This window comes from Falco punctatus (assembly GCF_963210335.1).
Source record: "Falco punctatus genome assembly, chromosome: 7".
NCBI lineage: Eukaryota > Metazoa > Chordata > Aves > Falconiformes > Falconidae > Falco > Falco punctatus.
Window position 1 is genome coordinate 34020784 of NC_137587.1, and position 19378 is coordinate 34040161.

Genomic DNA, 19378 nt, shown 5'->3' on the forward strand with positions numbered 1-19378 from the left:
AAATATGTGAATTGAACAAGCAAAAATGCCATTGTCAGTAACTGTTCTGATCTCCATGTAGAAGTGGTAAAGTGCTGTTATCTTGTGTGTAGCCTGCTGTTAGTCATAGGATGGAAACAAATTTGAACAGAAGTTACTGTTATTTTGCTAAACAGCACAGCAAAATCAGAACTCAGGACTAGTTAAATTAGCTTTAGGTTCAAAGGAGGTGGATAAATTAGATTTCCTTTCATTCCCTCCAACCTGAATATTCTTTTGCTTTTTTTCTTACCTCCTTCCTGGTAGTTTTCATGCATACCTTTCTTCTCATTTCTCACTCCCCTACGAGGTCATATCCTCCTTCTACTAGTTTAGCCACGCTCCTCACAGCTGTGGTGGGTGCTTATGTGTTCCTTTCTTTTCTGCTCCCATGCCCCACATGTTGCTGCTCCTTACCCACAATCTCAAGGTTGCCGTGTTTCTAAACGTTCTGGCCAGTTTATTACAGCATGTTCTGGACCTTCAAAATTTTCCTGATTTTTTGCCCTAATTGTCAGAGCTAAAGCACATACACATACTGATCTGTGTGTGCACATTGGCTCCATGTCCGAAGTGGTTGTTCTTTCTTGTTGATAAATAGAAACTCTGCCAAATCCCCCTCATTTACAGCTCTCCATTCTCAGGTTCCTTACACCCTTTCCTTCCCCTCTTTTACTGACTTTCAGTGTGAAACTGAGCTTTTTCCTCCCACTGCATATCCCCTGGACTCTGTCAGGAGCGGGGCAGAGTGAAGCTCTTCTGCTGTTAGTCCTGGATCTAGAGACCCTGTTAGTCCTGGATCTAGAGACCCTGTTAGTCCTGGATCTAGAGACCCAACCAACTCCAGCAAGTGGGAGCAAAGTCCTGCTCAGGTGGCAGGGCTGTGTATCTTAGGGGAGCTGGTGTATCCGTGCAACCTGATTGACACACAGAAATTCTAAAAAGCCTTTAATGAGCATAAATAAACTTTTTTAAAATTTTTTTTTATTTTACTTTTTTTTCCCCAGAAGCTTAAGAGCTGACCAGTTATCAAGACCCAGTTTTAAATTGCAGAGCTGTTAAGGAAACAACTGAAAGTTATATTTATTTTTAAACATTGCAAACAACATGTTTCCCCTAATCTTATTCTCAGAAGTGAATATTCACCTGAAACAGAGGCATACAGTAGAGAATTTCTGGCCTGAATGTTAAATTCTGGCAAAGAAATACCTGCTGCAAGCAGATTTTGCAAAAGAGAATTTCAAGACACCTTCGTTATAGATATGTCTATGCCCAGTGTTTGAGGAAAACTAAATTTCATGCTAAAGAAAGATGTATTAACAACCCTTGAAAATTAAGTGATCTAATTATCAGATATAAGCTGAATGTTTCGTTTCCCTGGGCTTTCTCTATCAATATGTGGCATTCCTAACATACTGGTGAGAATGGTGAGAATGAGTTTCTATTCACCTGAACTTTTAATATTTTACTTACTTACCAGGATTTACCAGAAAGGTGAAGACTTTTCACCTGTTCCGCTGATGGAACTAAGTTGTCTCACTATAAGTAAGAAATATGAAGTGTACATACTGTAGATCTTGCAACATCCTTCTGAGAATATCGTTCTGAGCATTGGTCACTGCCAGTAAATGTTGATTTCAGACACAGGAAATATAATTATCTCCATTAAAAAGCTATACAATTAACAACACTTGCCACGCAGTAGAGTCTAGGTTGCCATGGTATTGCCCTATGCCAAGAATAGGAAATAACTGTGGTATATCAGATTCCATCTCATGGTAATTGCTACTTTTTTACTGACCACCCATGTAGCATTAAAAGTCTCCTGCCCAACTAATTCACCTATTTTAAAGCATATTATGGCTATATTTATTCTCTGTTCCACCTCAAATCACTAGTGTGCCAAGTACATAATGCTGGGTTTTCAAATACTCCAGAACATATATTTATGTGATGAGTAGGAAAGAGGCATTCATGATAGAAGAGGAAAATGGAAAAGAAACATGTTGGGGATATGGGGTTCAGGGGAGTGTCTGAGGTGCCTCTGTGGAGTGGAGGAGGGATGGGAAAGGACCAAAGGCAAATGTGAAATGAGAGAGGATCAATAATGATTTTCTGAGTGCTCAGGCATATGTTCGTGGAGAAGACATGAAGAATAAATACAACAGCATAATAGATGAAGAAATGGCTGACATGGTGATTGAGCTACAAAGAGGGGCTAATTCAGAGCCGGATAGAAAATTTCCTTTGACATCCTTCTTCCCCAAGCAAATGAAACCTGCCTCCCCCTGCGGGGAAAACTAGGCACTGGTGGAAGATGGGTGTACGGTGGGAACACATTTGGGAACAGAAGGAGGTATGTCAATGGAAGAGGTGAGTGGGGAAAAGACAGAAAAAGGAAAAAAAAAATCAGTCAAACAGGGAGGTGAGAAAGAAGGGACAGTGAAAAGCACTTTGGGATACTGGTAGGCAGGAACCCAAAATTCAGCTCTCACATTACAGGAGTTAGGGGAGGACCGGTGCTGTCTATACTCAACCGGAGAGGGCCCTATATGCACTTGGTTGAGTTCTGCACCTGAAACGACCCTGCCTTATTTGTAACTTTGCCGGAAACATGCTGACATTCCAGCAGCCAAAGAAGAGCTGTGACACTTTCAAAAATAAATACAGGTAGATACTAATTAGTTCCCTTATTATATTTTTCATCCCAGAATATTTATACATGTTTTCAAGATTTGGATTTGGGAATGGTTTATACATTTCCTTCCCAAAAATATTTTTTTAAGCATGTGCTTTGCACTGAGACACCCTGGTTTGAAGGATGATTTTCTAGGATGTCTTCTTTTTAGCATCCTAGGTTCTGGTATGTGTGATATCACACAAAGTTATGTTTGGGAATGTCCTTATCAAAGGAGGAACTGCCAGATTATTGTACAGGAGAAAAAAGAATTTTGAAAGCTACAGTAAAACTTGCCTGATAGTTGAGAGATTCAGGACATATTTCTGAACTTAACATAATTTTCACTTCAGCTTTACAGTTCACCTTTAACACATATCACCTTTTAAAAATATTTCCACAAGCATCATGTGTGTTACCATCAGAGTGTCAGCTTTAACTGTGAATTCACTGGCTTCGTTATCTGTTTAAGTTTAGCTGCTTATCACTGAAGCACCACAATGGTGGCCATGTTACAATGTGCAGGTGGAGAGGCACGTAGGAACACAGAGAGACTGATTTAGCAGCAGATTTCTGTGAGTGCTTCGCTTTGCGTGTATGATTATTGCCGTTGTGCACAGAGCTAAGGCATAAGGTATATTGTGTATAGGGTGGGCTTTTGCAGGATTGGGCTCACAGCCAGCTAAAAGTGATAAGACAGACAGATAAATCTAAGCTGGACTCTCAGCATTATTTAAATGTAGCTCTTTGTATTTATAAACAGCAATATGCTGCTGTTACAAAAGCTATTTCATTTAGTGTCATCCTACATTCAGCAATTTAATTATTCTCTTAATTATTGAAACATTCATCATAGTTTTCCGATTGATTCATGAGGGGCTGGCTGCATTTCTTTAACTCATTAATATAGTGACAGGGAAATTGACAGTCCTCTTGCTAACCTCCTATCTCTGAACAGTAATACTGGGAATACAAGACCTTGAGTCTTTTTTTTTTTTTAATTTTTAAAACTTGTATTATTATCACCAGCAATAACTATAGTCATAAAAGCCTCATTTAGTAGCGAAGGAACAGAACGATATATGAGGAAACCCTAATTATCAATGGTTCAGATAGTAAAATCTGCAAACTAATATCTTCCTGAGACCACATTTTTTATTATGAAATGGGTGATAAAGCAGAGATAATTCTAAATCCAAACACATATTATATGAAACAGATAAACCCAAGATAAAAATTAATAGTGACCTTGCATGCCTGGATATAAGAAATATAATCAAGCATATATGTCAGTCATGGCTGGAAAAGGACAGGGAGATGCCCACAGGTGAAAGACTAATTTACAGAATTCTAAAATGTGTTCAAAATAAAATCTGTAGCATCTCTCTTCCCTCCCTTGGCCTGACTTTGAATGTTTTCGGTATCGCCTGCCTGCAAAACTACTGCCTTAAAACATGTTCCTAACTTGCCTTGAAAAGAAAGATTTCACCTTTTTTCTTCTATCTCCTTTATTTACCGGCTGTTTAAGTAATGCACAACTCTCTATGTATCTATAATTTTTTTGCAAATATATCTGCTATTTATTTCATTTTTATAGCTTCTAAAATGTCAGGTGCTACCCTCAAAGACCTCTCTTGTATTCGTCAGTTTCTCTCAGGAGAGGTTGTCCAGAGTTTGAAGCATACAGGGTCTTGTCTTAATGCTTATATGAGTACTTCTGCCCTTGGATATTATTCTCATCTTCATGATACTATGCAAATCGACAGCTACTTCCCTGTGCTTCCAGCTACGACTTCTGAATACAGTGAGAGTAGCTGCAAAATAGCTAAAAAAGGGGTGTGAGCATCAGAAATATGAAAGTTCAGCCCTGAGCGTGTCTTTGTGTGTGTCTATGTATGTATGTGTTTGTGGATGTGTGTACTAGTCATATACTGTAGTTTGAAAAGTGAATCTGTGTAAATCAATGCATTTATTTAGCTCTCTCACCAACTCGCTCCCTGAGTTAACACCCCAGCACACACAATGCTAGCGAAGGTGATTATCTCTGCTAGCATAATTCCTCCGTAACATCTGCTTTCTCCCATAACACTCCACTAATTTTTCCCTCATTTCATTACACATAATTTTCTTTCAACACAATCTACATGTATTAAGTGGTAATGACTTTCCAGTTAAGAGCAAATCGACGCCAAGGGACACCCCCCTCGATTGCCTGCCGTGCCTGACTCCGGCTATTAAAGATAAATTTGGTGCCTCAGAAAGCTGCAGTAAGCTAATCAATCAATTAAGCGGTTAGGACATACATTATCAAAATTCCACAGTGCGGGGGTGCATGAGAGCATGCTGATATACTTGGTATGATTTTAGGAATAAAAAAAAGAAAAAAAAAGAAAGAAAAAAAAAAAGCAAGCTACTAATGAATACAATTTGAGGTTGAAAGTCAGTATTCAGTGTCTTCTGAAATGAAAACTCCAGCTATTACACACTACCGACAGCAACTTTGGTGTCCATGCTTGTACAATTTCCACTGCAAACTTAATACCTAGTGCAGTTTACTAGTGTTACCAGAACGGAGCTGATGACACAGTAAAATCTATTTTTAAATGATACGAGGATTCTGGTGCATAATAAAGCAATGCCATTCACAGTTAAGCTGCCTGTTCTGTCCCTAACTTGTCATTGTGTCTCAGGGTACTGCCACAGCCTTAGAACACTGATTAATATTCTGTATTATGTGTGTTGCAAAAAGGTGGTTTAAGGACAGGATGGCAGCCATCACATCCTGTTGTGTCAAGTGTTATTTTCAACAGTGCTTTAATATTCATTCTGAGTTTAATTTTTTGGGGTATTTTAAACTCGTAAATTAGATTGAAACTAAAAAATGGCTTTGACTTTTTTGTTTTCTAAAAAGCAACTCCTAGTGAAGTCATGTCCTTTGCAGAACTGACTTACAAAACAGCTTCAGCTCAACCAGAAAAAGTTAAGTTCACTTACAATCACGTTTCATTTGAGTGCAAGGAAACAGAACAATTTCAGAAGTATACATAATATCACTAACGACCTCTTCATTGCTACATTTTCTTTATTGTCTTTGGCAGTGAGTTGTTATTTGTATGGAAAAATTACTTAACCAATGAAAGGCATGTTTTTAAAATGTAAAAATATTTTCTCTTGCATTGTGATGAACAGCTTATATGCCAGCATTTGGCCAAATGCTAAGGAAATCGAAGCAAACCCCCAAAGACCGTAAGAATTATACAAGCAACGTTTGTAGCTCTGCCAGGACTAATGCAAAAGGAGAGTTAAATAGAACTTTACAGCAGGTTTCTGAACAGGACAAAATATGACAAAAATTGAAAACCATATTTTTAAAACAATCAGTAAATCTATAAAATATAAACTATAAATGGATCATTACCAGAGTTTGCCAATTACTTTTCCTGTCAGTATTAAGCATTTTGCCTAAAGCTTTGTTATTGTAGTTATCAGATGAAACAATATGGCAAAACTCCTGCTTACTTTTCCAGAGTATTTTCCTCACTTTCTGCAAATTACATTGGAGCACGTTTAGTGCATACACTTCTACTAGTGGAAAGAACTGTAGCATCTTTTTACTATCTAAATAAATATTCCTTACCAAAAAAGAATCAGGCTGTCAAAGATAAAAAGGGTGATTTTGTTTTGTTTTAACGTATAATACAAATAAAGGAGGTAACTCGGTCCCTTCTTTCTGGTGTGCTTGTGTAAGGAAAAAAGCCATGAATAAACTCTACAAAGAGTAGTATAAATGTACACTATACATGTAGAACACTTAATCTACGTCCGGCATGTAAAATACAATTACAGAGAGTTAATAACGGCAAATATAGTGAAATAAAAAAGCTATCCACAGAGGCTATACAAACGCATCCTTCAAAAAACCCCAAAACCAGCATGTTTCAATAATATGACGCCATCCTTTCTTTTGTGGCATTCTTCATTGACTAGGCTGATAATGAAAAGGCGTCAGGGAGATTCACAGTTTAGAGTTGTATTTTCTTCCTTTCCTTTGTGCTGTTCCTTCCCATTTATGACTGTTTTCCTGCCTTTGCTCTGTATGGAGGGTATGAAATATTTCAGAGCTGCGTTTTCTTGTAAGATGTAGGGCTGAATTTGACGTTATTATCGTTACTAAGAGCATGCAAGTTTAAGTTTATTCAGTTGAAAAAGACACAATGATGTTGCTTTTCCTGATACAGAAACAGCTATATTGGTTTTTATAGGATTTTTAGTGCAGGCTTCTTCATCTGTCCTGGATTTGATAGCTACTCAATCAGCTGTTTGGGTTTTTTTTGTTTGTTTTCGTTTCTTACGCATTCTCTTTTTGGAAAAAAAAATCATTCTGATTTATCTAAAAGCACATCAAAACATCTTTATCTGTTCATACTGAGTGAAAAATTCCTTCAGATTAAGGGGGGTGGGGGGTGGGGTGGGGGGTGGGGAGGGGGGAAGAGTGGCAAACAATAAAAAAATCTCAGACCAAACCAGTTTGCCTTCTGCTTTTGTGCAGTGCATGTAATGACTGAACTTTTGACTTTAAAGTTTTTCTCTGGTGCAGTGCTGTGGAAAAGGAAACAAATAAACAAGCAAACAAAAAAAAAAAGATCCCCTTGGTGCCAAGACTGGTCTAAGGCAATACCTGGTGAGGGGAATATTTTTTGTTGTTGTTGTTGTTGTTGTTTACTTGAAGCAGATAAAACACCCACCTTAAACCCGCCCTCTATTCAGTTCAGCAGCACCTCCATACTCCAATAAACCGTTTTCATTCCATCTGGCGTGCGTTTGCTCTGAAGACATTTTCCTGTCAATCTCTCCTGCCACATTAAAAATCTGTCATTACTATTGCATTGCCGCCTGGCTCCTGAGATTTGTCTGACTGCTTTATTGCTCCTCTCATTTTTTTTTTTTTCTGCTACAGCCGAGAAGCAGAAATAAAGGTTTGTTGTTGAAACATGGCCGCAAGGAAAGTAGGAGGCACACATCTGTCAAGGTATTACCTTTCTTCAACCAGGGATTAAGGTGTTTTACTGCTCTCGCTACTGAGCAGTCACACTGAATAAATTTTCTCAGTAGAACATAAAAATGAACTCATACATTTTGAACTGGGTTTCATTCTTTCAAGCCAACCCATATAATTATGCAATGGCATCAGTGTTCGGGGGAAAAAGAAAAGTCAGAAAGGTTTGCGTGTGCCCCCCTTCTCTCTCCTGCACCACCCTTCACATTTACGTTATTTAAATGCTTATTAGGAGGGCAAGACTGAGGCAATCAGTATTGGGGAGAGCACTCTTCCTTGTTGCTGTTACTGGATCCCTTGCAAGGTCAGATGGGGTACAGGGCTTTACTCCCCATGTTTTGTCTCTCTGCTCACAAAATAAACCTGGCTGTGAATATTCACCATTAATTCACATTGAAACAAGTCAGTAGAACTGTGATTTCTGAAACATTGTCTTTTGAAAGAAACTGGCAATATTAACTGTTGTGTACCCTTCCCATTTCTGCTGCAGACATTAACTTCACAGTCTCAATGGCACAAGTGAAGATGATTTAAAAATTAAATTTAACCAGTGGAAGTGATTGTTACACCAAGATAGAGCATGACAGATAGTCCTCCACGGTCCTCTGCTGGACACTCCTGCATCGTCGTCTCAGTCCAGTTATGTGAAGTCAGGCATCTAAACCAGAAAGGATTATCTCACAAAATAAATATTAGGTGTAGGTAAATGAAGGATCAGGTCAAATATGTCTGTGAGAGGGAAAATATAAGGTGCTTTATGTGGGTTTTTTTTTCTGAAAAAGAATAGTGCAGGTTTTCAATCTGAGGAGACCCCAGGACAGGAGGACTAACCTCCATGCAGGAACCATAAACCTTCCCAAACTTTAAGGAAAAAGTAGTTAAGAAAGTACTACACAGAGTCAGAAATCACAGCTCTATCCACATAAAGGCTTCTAGAGCTCCATACCTCCAGGAAGCTCTGCAGCACGTCCCCACCATCAGTTTGACCTGCTCTCTGTTTTGTCCTAGTCCTAGCTGCCTAATGTACACAGTGCCTCAGCTCAGGCTCCCCTTTGGAGTGAGACAAATACCTCCCACCAAAGATGCTAACTTGTGTCATTGCTGACTGACATATTTATTTAGCAGTAAGGTAGCTCGTTCAACAGAGAAATATTAGGACCTGCAGTTCTACTGAAAAACTGCTGCTTGAACAAAAGCAAATGAGCTATCCCGCAGGTCAGCAGATAATCTGTCACTCACTTATTCTTCATGGTGTCCCAAGAAGGTCATAAATCACCAGGGTATCAGTTCAGTACTGTATTCCCCCAGCATCTACTTTCTGCTGGCTATTGGCTATTTTCCATCCATTTCAACTCAGCAAAGAACACAAAGGAAAGTAAGCACTGTGAAATCTTACACTCCTCTGCCTGGTCCCACCTCCTTCTCAGAGCTGAATTGCATGGCTGAGTTTACAGCTTTCGTATGCTGGGACAGCACCTGGGAACGTATTGGGCTGCATGGCGAGCCAAAGATCCATCCCAAACTATTTCCAGGTTTTAATTCTTCAGGGGAAGGGAACATCTTCTTGTTCTGTATTAGTATAACACCTAGCCCAACGAGGGATTTAAGGTTGTTATGTAGTGCTTCAGTGCAAATGACAAGTAATAATGTGACTGTGGAAATACAGTTCCTTCAGGTGGTTTTTGTTTTGTTTTGTTTTGTTTTTTTTTATGGTATCCTTGATGTGCCTCTCTGACTTAGACCATATTTGCAAGTAGTTGGTTCATAGGAGTAAAAATATAGAGTGAAACAACTGGTGCTGAGGACCCCATGTCCACGTGGCATGCCTTTCTGGGGCGTTACCTCAAACTAATTCTAGTCTGGTCCCATGGACTGGAGGCCCATTAACAAGTGGAGTACATTATGTGTGCTTCCAGAGCACAACGTCCGTATAGTTTCATCTGAAAGAAACCCAGTCTATGCTCCCTGAGCCCACTCTGCAGTGCAAGCCCGGGCACTCTCAAAACACCAGTGTAAATGCAGCCGATGCCTTCTCTGGCAGCCCATGTGTTTGCTGCATCCTGCATGTGGCTGATGTTCCTCCATGTGCCTCAAAGACAGGGTGCTGTTTGGTGATACAGAGCAGCAGTGCATTAACCTGCTACACCAGGTGAATTCTGCAATGCATATTTAGTTGAACACAAATCATTTGTAGATAATCAACCAAAAAAAAAAAGGTAAAAGGAAAGACAAAAGAGAAATAAATATATGCTCTTATTCTTTTATCTTATTTTGGTTTACACAAAAGCACTCCCGGTGACTTTGTCCGATGCAACCCCCAGGGAACTTGAACCCTGTAGCAGTGTCACACTTGACTGCATATTCAGTTTACTTGCACAGGTCTGGTGGTTTTTGGTGGTCTTTCAAAATGAAGTTTCAGTATTTTGCTCCAGAAATGTGTGTGGTGATGACAGCCCTTTACCTACTGACTACTGTCCCAGCATACATAGTTCAGAGTTAAAAATGCTATCGGTAGTGGTAGTTTAATTTGCAAAGCCTGTCTGAAGTAGGCAACTGCTTTATACCTTTGGGTGTGTTTAAATTACATATCAGGATCCAGATCAAAGCTGGCAAATGGCCTCTTGCCAAGATATTTTAAAAAGCAGTTCATATTTGTAGGAGACAACAATAAGGGGCCAAATTTTCAGAAAATGTGAAGCTATTAACAGTCCTTTTGGGAACCTCTGAGTTCTTTTTTCTCTTAAACAAAAAGCCCTAGCACCTATTTTTATCTAAACAAGAATTCAAATAAGAATAATTGAAAGTAAAGGGAACTCCATATCTCAGTCTTCATTAAATTGACCACTTGATTTTAATTACCCAGGAAAAACAGGGCAATATTTTCCCATGGATGAAGAGCCTTCACATCCAATCAAAGCAGCTCAAAGCTTGAATATAAATATGCATAGCTTCTGGTCCACCCAGAGGGATGTGGTTGATAAGTGTCTGAGAGGAAGATTTGGGCAGTATAGTTTGATCCGTGTCTTGGGGTTATTTGCCTAACCGTGGCTGCTTCTCACCCAGTCAGGCAGTGGTTATCAAAGCCTCATGTGCAGTCCCAGTGCAATAAGTCCACTGCGAGTGTTATCTCCATTCTGGGAACCAACTCCAGATGCACAGAGTTTTAATGACTCAACGAATTGTGCTGCCCACACTCATTACTTAATACCTCCTCTAAAAAAAAATAATTTAAGCTGCCCTCACATGATAATTTTAGCTTCCATACTCTTATCCCAACAGAGCCACTCCCTGCTCTATGCATTTAGGTCATCCCATCTTCACCTGCTTTCATTCTTCTGGTGCTGGTAAAATTAAGTTAGAACCACCACATATATATATAATTGATGAAAGGCTCTTTCTCTCAGTAAAACTAAACATATTCATGTTCTTCTTTCCCAGTAAGAATGTGGAATTCACTCATCCCACTCTCATACCTGTCCTCTTCACACCTCTCCACAGAGCAATGTCAGCTATTGCCAGCTACTCAAGGACAGATACTGCTTTTAGTGAGGGAAGAAGAACAGAGGGAGTCTGTTCAACCAGTACATTTTGAGGGAAAGACTTTCCCAGTGTCAAGGCATGGGTTCTTCCCCACCCCCCACCCCTCACCCCTTTCCCCAATAAATATAACAACTTAGCCTGCTCTTTTCTCATATCACCTGTCTCTAAAACAAAAACATTTTAGTTTCTGCATGGGATGTCCGACACCTGAACCAGAACTACAATGAGGAAGTATCATCTCCTCACAATTCCATCAGCTAAACCTTTTAACATACTGCTTTATCATGCTTAGGCAGATACAGACTTATCAAGGGAGTTCCCATTCCCATTAGCTCCAGCCATCATGGTACCTGCTCCCATGCTTGGTCACAGGTCTGTTGAGATGGTGGCTGTACCCATCACTTCAATGCAGCAAGATGGACAGAAAGACATTAGGGAAAGGAAAAACATCCACTGATCAGCAACCAGCTTTGAAAGACATTTTCTACTATGGGCCTCCTACATGAACTTGATCCAGTCCACTGTGCAGCATCTCTGCACATCCATTCCCTGTCTGTGGAACCAGGGAGGGCAGCACCTCCTCTGCCCACTGTGTCTCCGATACTGTGGTCACTGGCCACAGGAGTCCCCAACAGCAGGAGCAGGAGAGCCTGCACAGTGATGTGCACTTGGGAAACCCACATGGGAGTGCTCCCAGCAAGACTGCTGCTCACGTGGTTACAGTTGATCACATGCTGGAGAATCTTCTCTGTCACAGACTCTCATCTCTTCACTGCCAGGGAGGAAGTACCATGAATGACTGATGCAAAGAGCAGCGTGTAGCTCTCTCCCAGGTCTGTTCGCTGCTACAGAGCGTATGCCTGTTGTTTACCTTGCCTTTTCTGTCTCACTCTGCCCCTCTTCCCTCTGCATTGCTTTTAGGCTGGGGGTGATGGTCTGAGAAGGCAGATCTTTCCCCTCAGGGAGAATTTGCACTGCTGATGCAGAGATCTCAGTGCTGTACATCAGAAAGCTACCGCATGCTACATTGCAAGCATGGTGTCAGCCATCCAGCAGCATCTTCTAAGGGCTGCAGTTTATGTTTTTTTCATCCAATATTAACAAAAGTTTTATTGGCATTCTTTGTTGAGCAAGAACTATGGGTTTGGGCAATTAACTTTCTAAAGAATTCCAATCAAGACTGGAAATTTTTCATCATATATTCCCCCCATCCACCTGCTTAGTTTTTGCTCCCCACATGACAAGTGCTGTCTCCCTAATGAACCATGTTGGTTCACAAATTAAAGTGAAAAAGCTAAAACTGCTCAATCTTACCTGGCACTGCATGTAACCAGGAGGTGCTGGGAAGGGCAAGAGAGAACGGGAAGGTATTGTCTCTTTAAACCTGCCCTGCACCCCTTGGATACCACTGCCAGCATGTGTCAGAACAGCTCCTACAACAGACAATGCTGCAAGTAACCTTCAGGATGCGTTTCTTTCTGTAGGCCACTAAGTACTTTTGAACCCAGGGCTGTATCTGGCTCTTTGAGCATCTCTCAGAACAGCTTCACTGTCTTCTACAGGTGGGCCCTGTGCTTCACTGTGCTGAAACGCTTATGGATTACTACGCAGGAGCTGCAAGGATAGATTGGTTTCCTCTTCAGAAAACAAGTGTGAAGTGCAAAAGCCCTACCAGCCACTCTGATCTCTGTGCCTGTGCCTGGCAACAGCAGCAAGTTGTCATATGCAGCTTAAGAGCTCTCAGCCCAGAACACAGGGGTGAAGTGGCTGCCCTTGAGTCTCAGCTCAGGCTGAAATCAGCCTGGAAACCTTGGGGTCAGCTTACCCAGGGAAATAAGCCTGGGACCGTGACATTCCCCTCTAGAGGGTGACTGCAGCATCTCAGGAGACACCAGGGCTTGGTGGTTGTTTATCTGTTCTCTGTGATGCTGTGTCCTGCAGGGCATATTAAAGTCCATGAAATAATGATGAAGCAGAGGGGTAATTAAAAGCCACAGTGACATTGATCTGCTGAAATTTCAGAGGGAGCTTGGGGCACACAGGGAGACTATCCATCTTACCTCACGCAGGGCCAGCTTGATTGGCCTACTGGGTATTGCAGATGGCGAGGCTCCTCACCTGTGGCCGGGAGGGCTCCCACTGCAGCAGCCCTACTGGCTTCACATGGCTGCAAAACAGGAGGATGGGGAATGAGTGGCCACAGCTGCCACGGTCTGTCCTTGCACAGCGGCAGAGAAATTGTTTAAAGATACAGGTCTGCTTTCCAGTCCTTACTCCTTTATGTGCAAATGATAAACGCCACATTTTTACGTAAGGACAGTTTCCCCTACTAAGAGCCATTAGGCTTTCAGACTTCTTCGCTGTATGAATTTGGTCACTGTTTAGCACTGATTCATACCTAATTATTTTGGTTCCAACCACTTTTCATCAGTTTATTTTCTTCATTCAAAAAACTCCAGGGGACATTCCACATCAACCTCTACCTCTATGTGGTTTCTCATTTCATTTTCTAATTTGCTGAGGCTAAATAAAAGTTAACTTGGGGTCGATGACTTTCCCTCAGATAACAGGCTCTCTTTCTTCAGTTTGGACTTTGAGCACTTGGGATCATTTCTCAACCTGTAACGTAAAGATTACAGGTTTCAAACTACTTCAGAAGCTGCCTTTATGTCAGAGAAGTGAGAAGTACAGAGCTCACTAAGTTAACAGTGATGCCATAGCTTTCTTTGGTAGCTGGCATCTTCTGTACATCATTATATAATCACAGATTTTTACATTCTTTTTATAAACCCCAGCCTATTTTTTATTCTTTGCTTCCTCCCACTTCATTTGCTACTGACGGCTGCTGCTAAAGTTCCCTTACCTCTCTCAGAAAGGAAGTAGGTTAAGAACAAAAAGAAGAACTCTATCAGATTATAGCAAACATGTGGGCCCTACTGAGAAATGATGCATCTTACAATAGTACCAGCAAAACAGCTTTCTCTGAAGGCTAAATTGCTAAATATATCCACAGACTTCTGTGAGCTGAAAGCAGCTGTCTTCTGCTTGTTTTCAGTTGTTAGACTCCTGATGTCCCAAATAATGCAGTCTCACAAAGGGTCAAAATTGATATAATCAGGGTAATGAAATCACTCTTACAAGGCTGCAGTTTATACTTAGTTTATAATTAGGAGTCTTCTGTCTCAGGTTAAGATACTGTAAAGTTCCAATGAATTGTTAACCTATTCACAGCACTGTGCTGCAACTAAACTTGGAAAATGTGTCCTAAAAATATCCTCATGTAAACACATCAGAAATGGAAGGATGGGAAATCCAGAAAAAGACCAAACTCTAGAGTTGTGTCTTCTGCACAGGAAAATGGTAACACTTTGCAATATTTGATTTGAGGCTGACAAAGAATTATTATCTTTTTTTAAAAAATTACCCAGAGCCTCAATTAGCATGAGTTTCAACTATGCTAGGGTGATTTTTACAAACCAGAGATCATGTGGCCTGTACTTCAAAAGACAAGAACTTCCTCTGACTAATCTATTTTTCATTTTTCTAAAGATAAATAAATGGCTTCCCTGTGACTTCTGAACTGGAGGGCAAATTAATACAAATTTCTGATTTTGGACTGAAGCTCAGATTCTGGTAGCTTCTCTGCACAGACACAATTATCTGTCTTCATGGACCTGTTTGTATACATCTAGTCAAGCTCCCCTTTTCCATGTCACTGTTTTCAGTCTAAAGGACATGTCATTTTCCCCAAGATCTGCATGCATTGTTCAACTTTAAATGATTGCCTAACCCTCAGTCACGGCTGCCTAGAAGAGTATGAATTTTGTATACCTCTCCCCCCTAAAGTGAGAAATTATAAGTGTTTCCATAATTACCTGCTATCAGGGCCAAAAAGCTGAAGTAACATCAGAACTGATCTGAAGAAGAAACTTTTTAAAGACTTGTCTCAGTTACTGTCTGTACTGAAGTTACATTGAGCGGACTTTGAGAATCTTCTGGTCTGAATACCAGAACTAAAGCCTGTGCAATTCTACTGTATTTTGAGAGTATTAATGAAAAAGCAGGGTCCAGAATGAAGTAAGTTTTGGTTTTTTGCTTTCATCTGGGTTGGAAGAATACCCTATAGAGTACAGTATCTGAAGATTTTTACTTTTCGTGTGCATAGAAATGTGACATTTTTGGTCATCTGGCATTTTTTATTATTTCATATTTAGCATAAGTTACATGATGCAGATCTAAGGTACATAAATACAATTTCAAATTTATCCAATACCTCAATCACTCATCTAGCTAAGGACGTGATCTGCACTCAGATTTTATGTCCAATATTGCCAGCCATCAAAATTCAAAAATCCAGAATCAGCTCCCAAAAAATGTGAAGCCGGTGTAGAAATCACAATATTTTAAAAGCCCACCTTAAATGCTGGCTTAATAATAATAACAAAATCTACTGAACCTTTCAGGGGTTTTTTTTCAAACTGTTCTTGGCGAACAGGAGAGCTAGAAATGCTGATATTGTTAAAATAAAATAAAGAAGGTTTTCTTTTCTTTTAATCCTACAGGTGTTAATAAAAGCACCAAAGATGGCATGATTCCTGATGAAACCTGAAAAATTGGTACACTGCCTCTTTAGCTGCCCACAGTGTAAAGGCTTGCAGCACTGACTTCTACTCTGTGTCAATATTTATCTCTCCTTAGAGCAGAGTGCCCTGGAATTAGAGACCTGATTTGTAATTAACAGTTAAGCTCAGTATTTTGGGTAGTTTAGGTACTGTGCTGTGTCAATTTTCTGTACAGAGCTGGTTAAGGTGTGCTGAATGTGCAGATTTCTTTCAGTGTAATTAGCCCACTGCTTGCTTTTTGCTGACAAACCCAGGCTCTTCCATTGGCACTGCATAATATGTGTTCACAGCTGGTGAGCGAGGACCTTTCCTCTGAAAATGTCTTTAATCAGTTAGTGGGGGGAGCTTTGTAGGGCCACTAAAATATGCATTTATACAGGCATATTCATCTCTCAGTAGACTAAAAAAGATTTTTCCAAAGTTAGCCATAAACATTCAGCTCCCATGTGAAACCCATGGGGCATGTTCAGTTGCCTGGAAAATCACTTTCAAAATTAGCCTGTCTGCTCTTTAAGATAATGTGTGGTTTCTTTCTTCCTTTACAAAGAATGAAAGCATAGACCATAAGGGCCAAATCTCCGTGTGCTGTATGGAATTGCCTCCAAAAGGGCAGGGCTGGTAAAAATATTGATTTCACCTTTGCAGCACCTCTTTTTCTCAAGAGGATTCTCCCAAAGTACCAGATTTTCCTGCTGAGTCAGCACAAGTGCCTCTGGCAATAGCCTCTGGAGAGAAACACCTCAACACATCCACTGAATGGAGGCTCCAGCTGCAAAAGTCAGAACTGTCATATATAACTTTCTGACAAACTAACTAGCCTTCATAGTTACTTCCAGAGCCCCATGACACCTTATGGCTTATATTTTATCTATCATTGTAGTTATAAACCAATGAGAAATATCCGACAGCTTATATGTTTCAGCTAAGGCAAATAAATCAACTAAAAATGTGCTATAACAAAGTAATTTGTCAGTGACTGTTACAAAATTAAGAGGAAACACCAGAAATTAAGATATCTGAACCATACTCTCTCCTAGACTGATGCTAAGGCCTTGGACAAGCCATTGCATTGCTCGCTGGTTTAGAAAGTCACCATCTGTGAAATATTTCCAGAGTTTCCATAAAGGTGTTAGAGTCATGATAATTTTGAGATGGTACACAACTAGTGGTGTTTATTACTAATATTATTTGCGTACATTACTGGCTTTAGGCTTAACTGAGCCTTGGTGCACAATGCACTGAGAAATGCGTAGTCCCTGCCACAAAGAGTTTACAGTCTTACCAGGCTGGAAAGAGAAAAGAAGGGTGTGTCACTTCTATGGCCATTATTCCACATTTAGGGAACTTAGAAAAGTTATGCAAAAGCCATGGAATTGTACCGAAAATATGTGAAAAATCGGTGGATGGAGTGTCATCAGGTGACGTCCCAGTCCACTGTTTCATCCTCTACCTCACGAAAACACAGCTTCCCCAGAATTTGGGCTTAGCCCTCATGCCTATGCTAACAACACATAGTATCTCGCTGACAAATGCCTTGGGTTTAGTGGCTCAGTGACTGCAGTGGCATCCGTGAGGATACAGGGTTGTCCATATGGACAAGGCCAAGTTCTGCTGGTAAGGAGTGAGGCTCCGCTGCCCGGAGGGCTTCCTCTGCTCTCATCTCATACCACCTCTGTGCTCCCCTTCCCAACTGTCTTCCCTGCAGGCACTCAACAGGAATCTGAGCTTTCCCTCCTGAGATGATGAACCCTAGTTCCTAATTGACCAAGGAAGCCAGTTGGAGCTCCTTGTGCCTTCATCCTACAAATGAGTCCCTGTGGCTACTGGAACCCACCCACAGAGGCCTAGGTGGAGGACTGAGAAAGAGGTGAACAAACATCTTTGGGCTAACCTGTACTTCACACAGAGCACTGCTGTGTTTGGTATAACCTCCTAGGTGTGTATGGAGTTATATTGGTGGAAAACTATAGGTCTTTAGCAATATGCTCTGGTCCTGGAGGAGAGGAGGTGGGGAGAGGAGGTGGAAACGGGAGGGAAAAAATACCCAGATGGGAAATGAACCTGTGCATCTCTCATGGGAAAATGCATTTCAGTCATCCAAACAACAGCCTAGCCCACGGAAAAAAATTGTTCTTTCTAGCTGTTACGCCAAAAGAAAAAAAAATTTAAAAGGACAAATGGATAAATTGAGTATATTTTTATCACATCCTTTCTCACAAATTACTGACTACATTCATGTTTCTTATGGGGAGCCATTTTTATATTTAAATAGTCACATACTACTCCAAAAAATGTTTCCTGAAAAACTGAAACCATTATTATGTTAAACTCCCACACAGGTTGTTTTAAAAATATCTTTAAATACTATTAAAGAACAATCATTATGTAGGTTTACATCTTATGAGTGGGAAGCAGAAATCATCAATGAATCATATTATCTCTCCAACTGTAACAACAATATGATCAACTACCACAATAACAAAAAAGTTTATGCATACTGTATATCTGTTTTGCAGACAGTTTCCTGCCTTGAAATCTGCGTAATAAGTAAGCTGTGGCAAGTGTAATATGCTATTTACTTTCCATACGCTATGGATAGCCGGGCTGCTTGGTCTGGTGCATTGCTTCTCCTTTAGGTACAGCTCCTTGCTGAAGTATATGGCATCCCTGAAGAAGCAAATTACTCTTCTACAAAATCTAAGATCCTGAAAAATGTTGCCAGATATACAGAGCTAGACATTTAAATTATTTTATGGTGTTTTTTGGTTAAAAGCAATGTTTCTGGTTGCAGAAAATATTTTCAGTTTTATGCTGCTTTGCAGAGGGAAGTGACAATGGGACATTACTGAGGGAAGAGAAAGATTGCAAAAGAGATGGAAAAAACACCATGGAGATCAATATTTTATCTATAATTATAGGTGTACAGTATGTACTGTGTATTTTTTAAATATAACTTGGCTTTTACTATTACTCAGTAGGAAGGGAACAGATACTGAGAGCCCTGGTTAGCAACCATAAGAGGTATGTTTAAACACACACATTTTCAGGAGATTTATAGGAAGGAATGGATTGTAGTCTCTCTGATTTATTTTTTTTTTTTCATGTTGGAAAATCTAAGAGCTTTACCTGGGAGATTTAATTTCAAGCAAAAGAATTTGTAAAATAACTTCCAAAGTTTATGCTGCATGTATGAAAAAAATATTCATGTCACCCTATTCTTCAATAAAGAAACAATGTGTAGATAACTTTTCGCAGTGGAAATACTGATGGTATAAAGAGTTATAAATAAATACTGTCAGGCCTCTGTGTAGGAAAGCCCCCATCCTCTTTATTGGTTTCAGTCAGGAAGCGTGCAGGTAGCACAGACTGTAACTCTGCTCAAACAGCACTAGAAGAAATCACAGTATTCCTGGCAGCTCTTATTCATCATGAGTTTAACAATGCTTTGAACGTATGCATGTAAGT

General features: G+C 40.2%; 1 long non-coding RNA gene across 1 annotated transcript in view; it reads left to right on the forward strand.

Moving 5' to 3' along the window:
- Window positions 1–811: 811 nt before the first annotated feature.
- The window catches only part of LOC308067969, a 78468-nt gene continuing 59901 nt past the window's right edge, over window positions 812–19378 (forward strand). The window contains exon 1 of the long non-coding RNA XR_013929802.1: window positions 812–19372. This is a non-coding gene — a long non-coding RNA (uncharacterized lncRNA). The remainder of the gene's footprint in view (window positions 19373–19378) is intronic.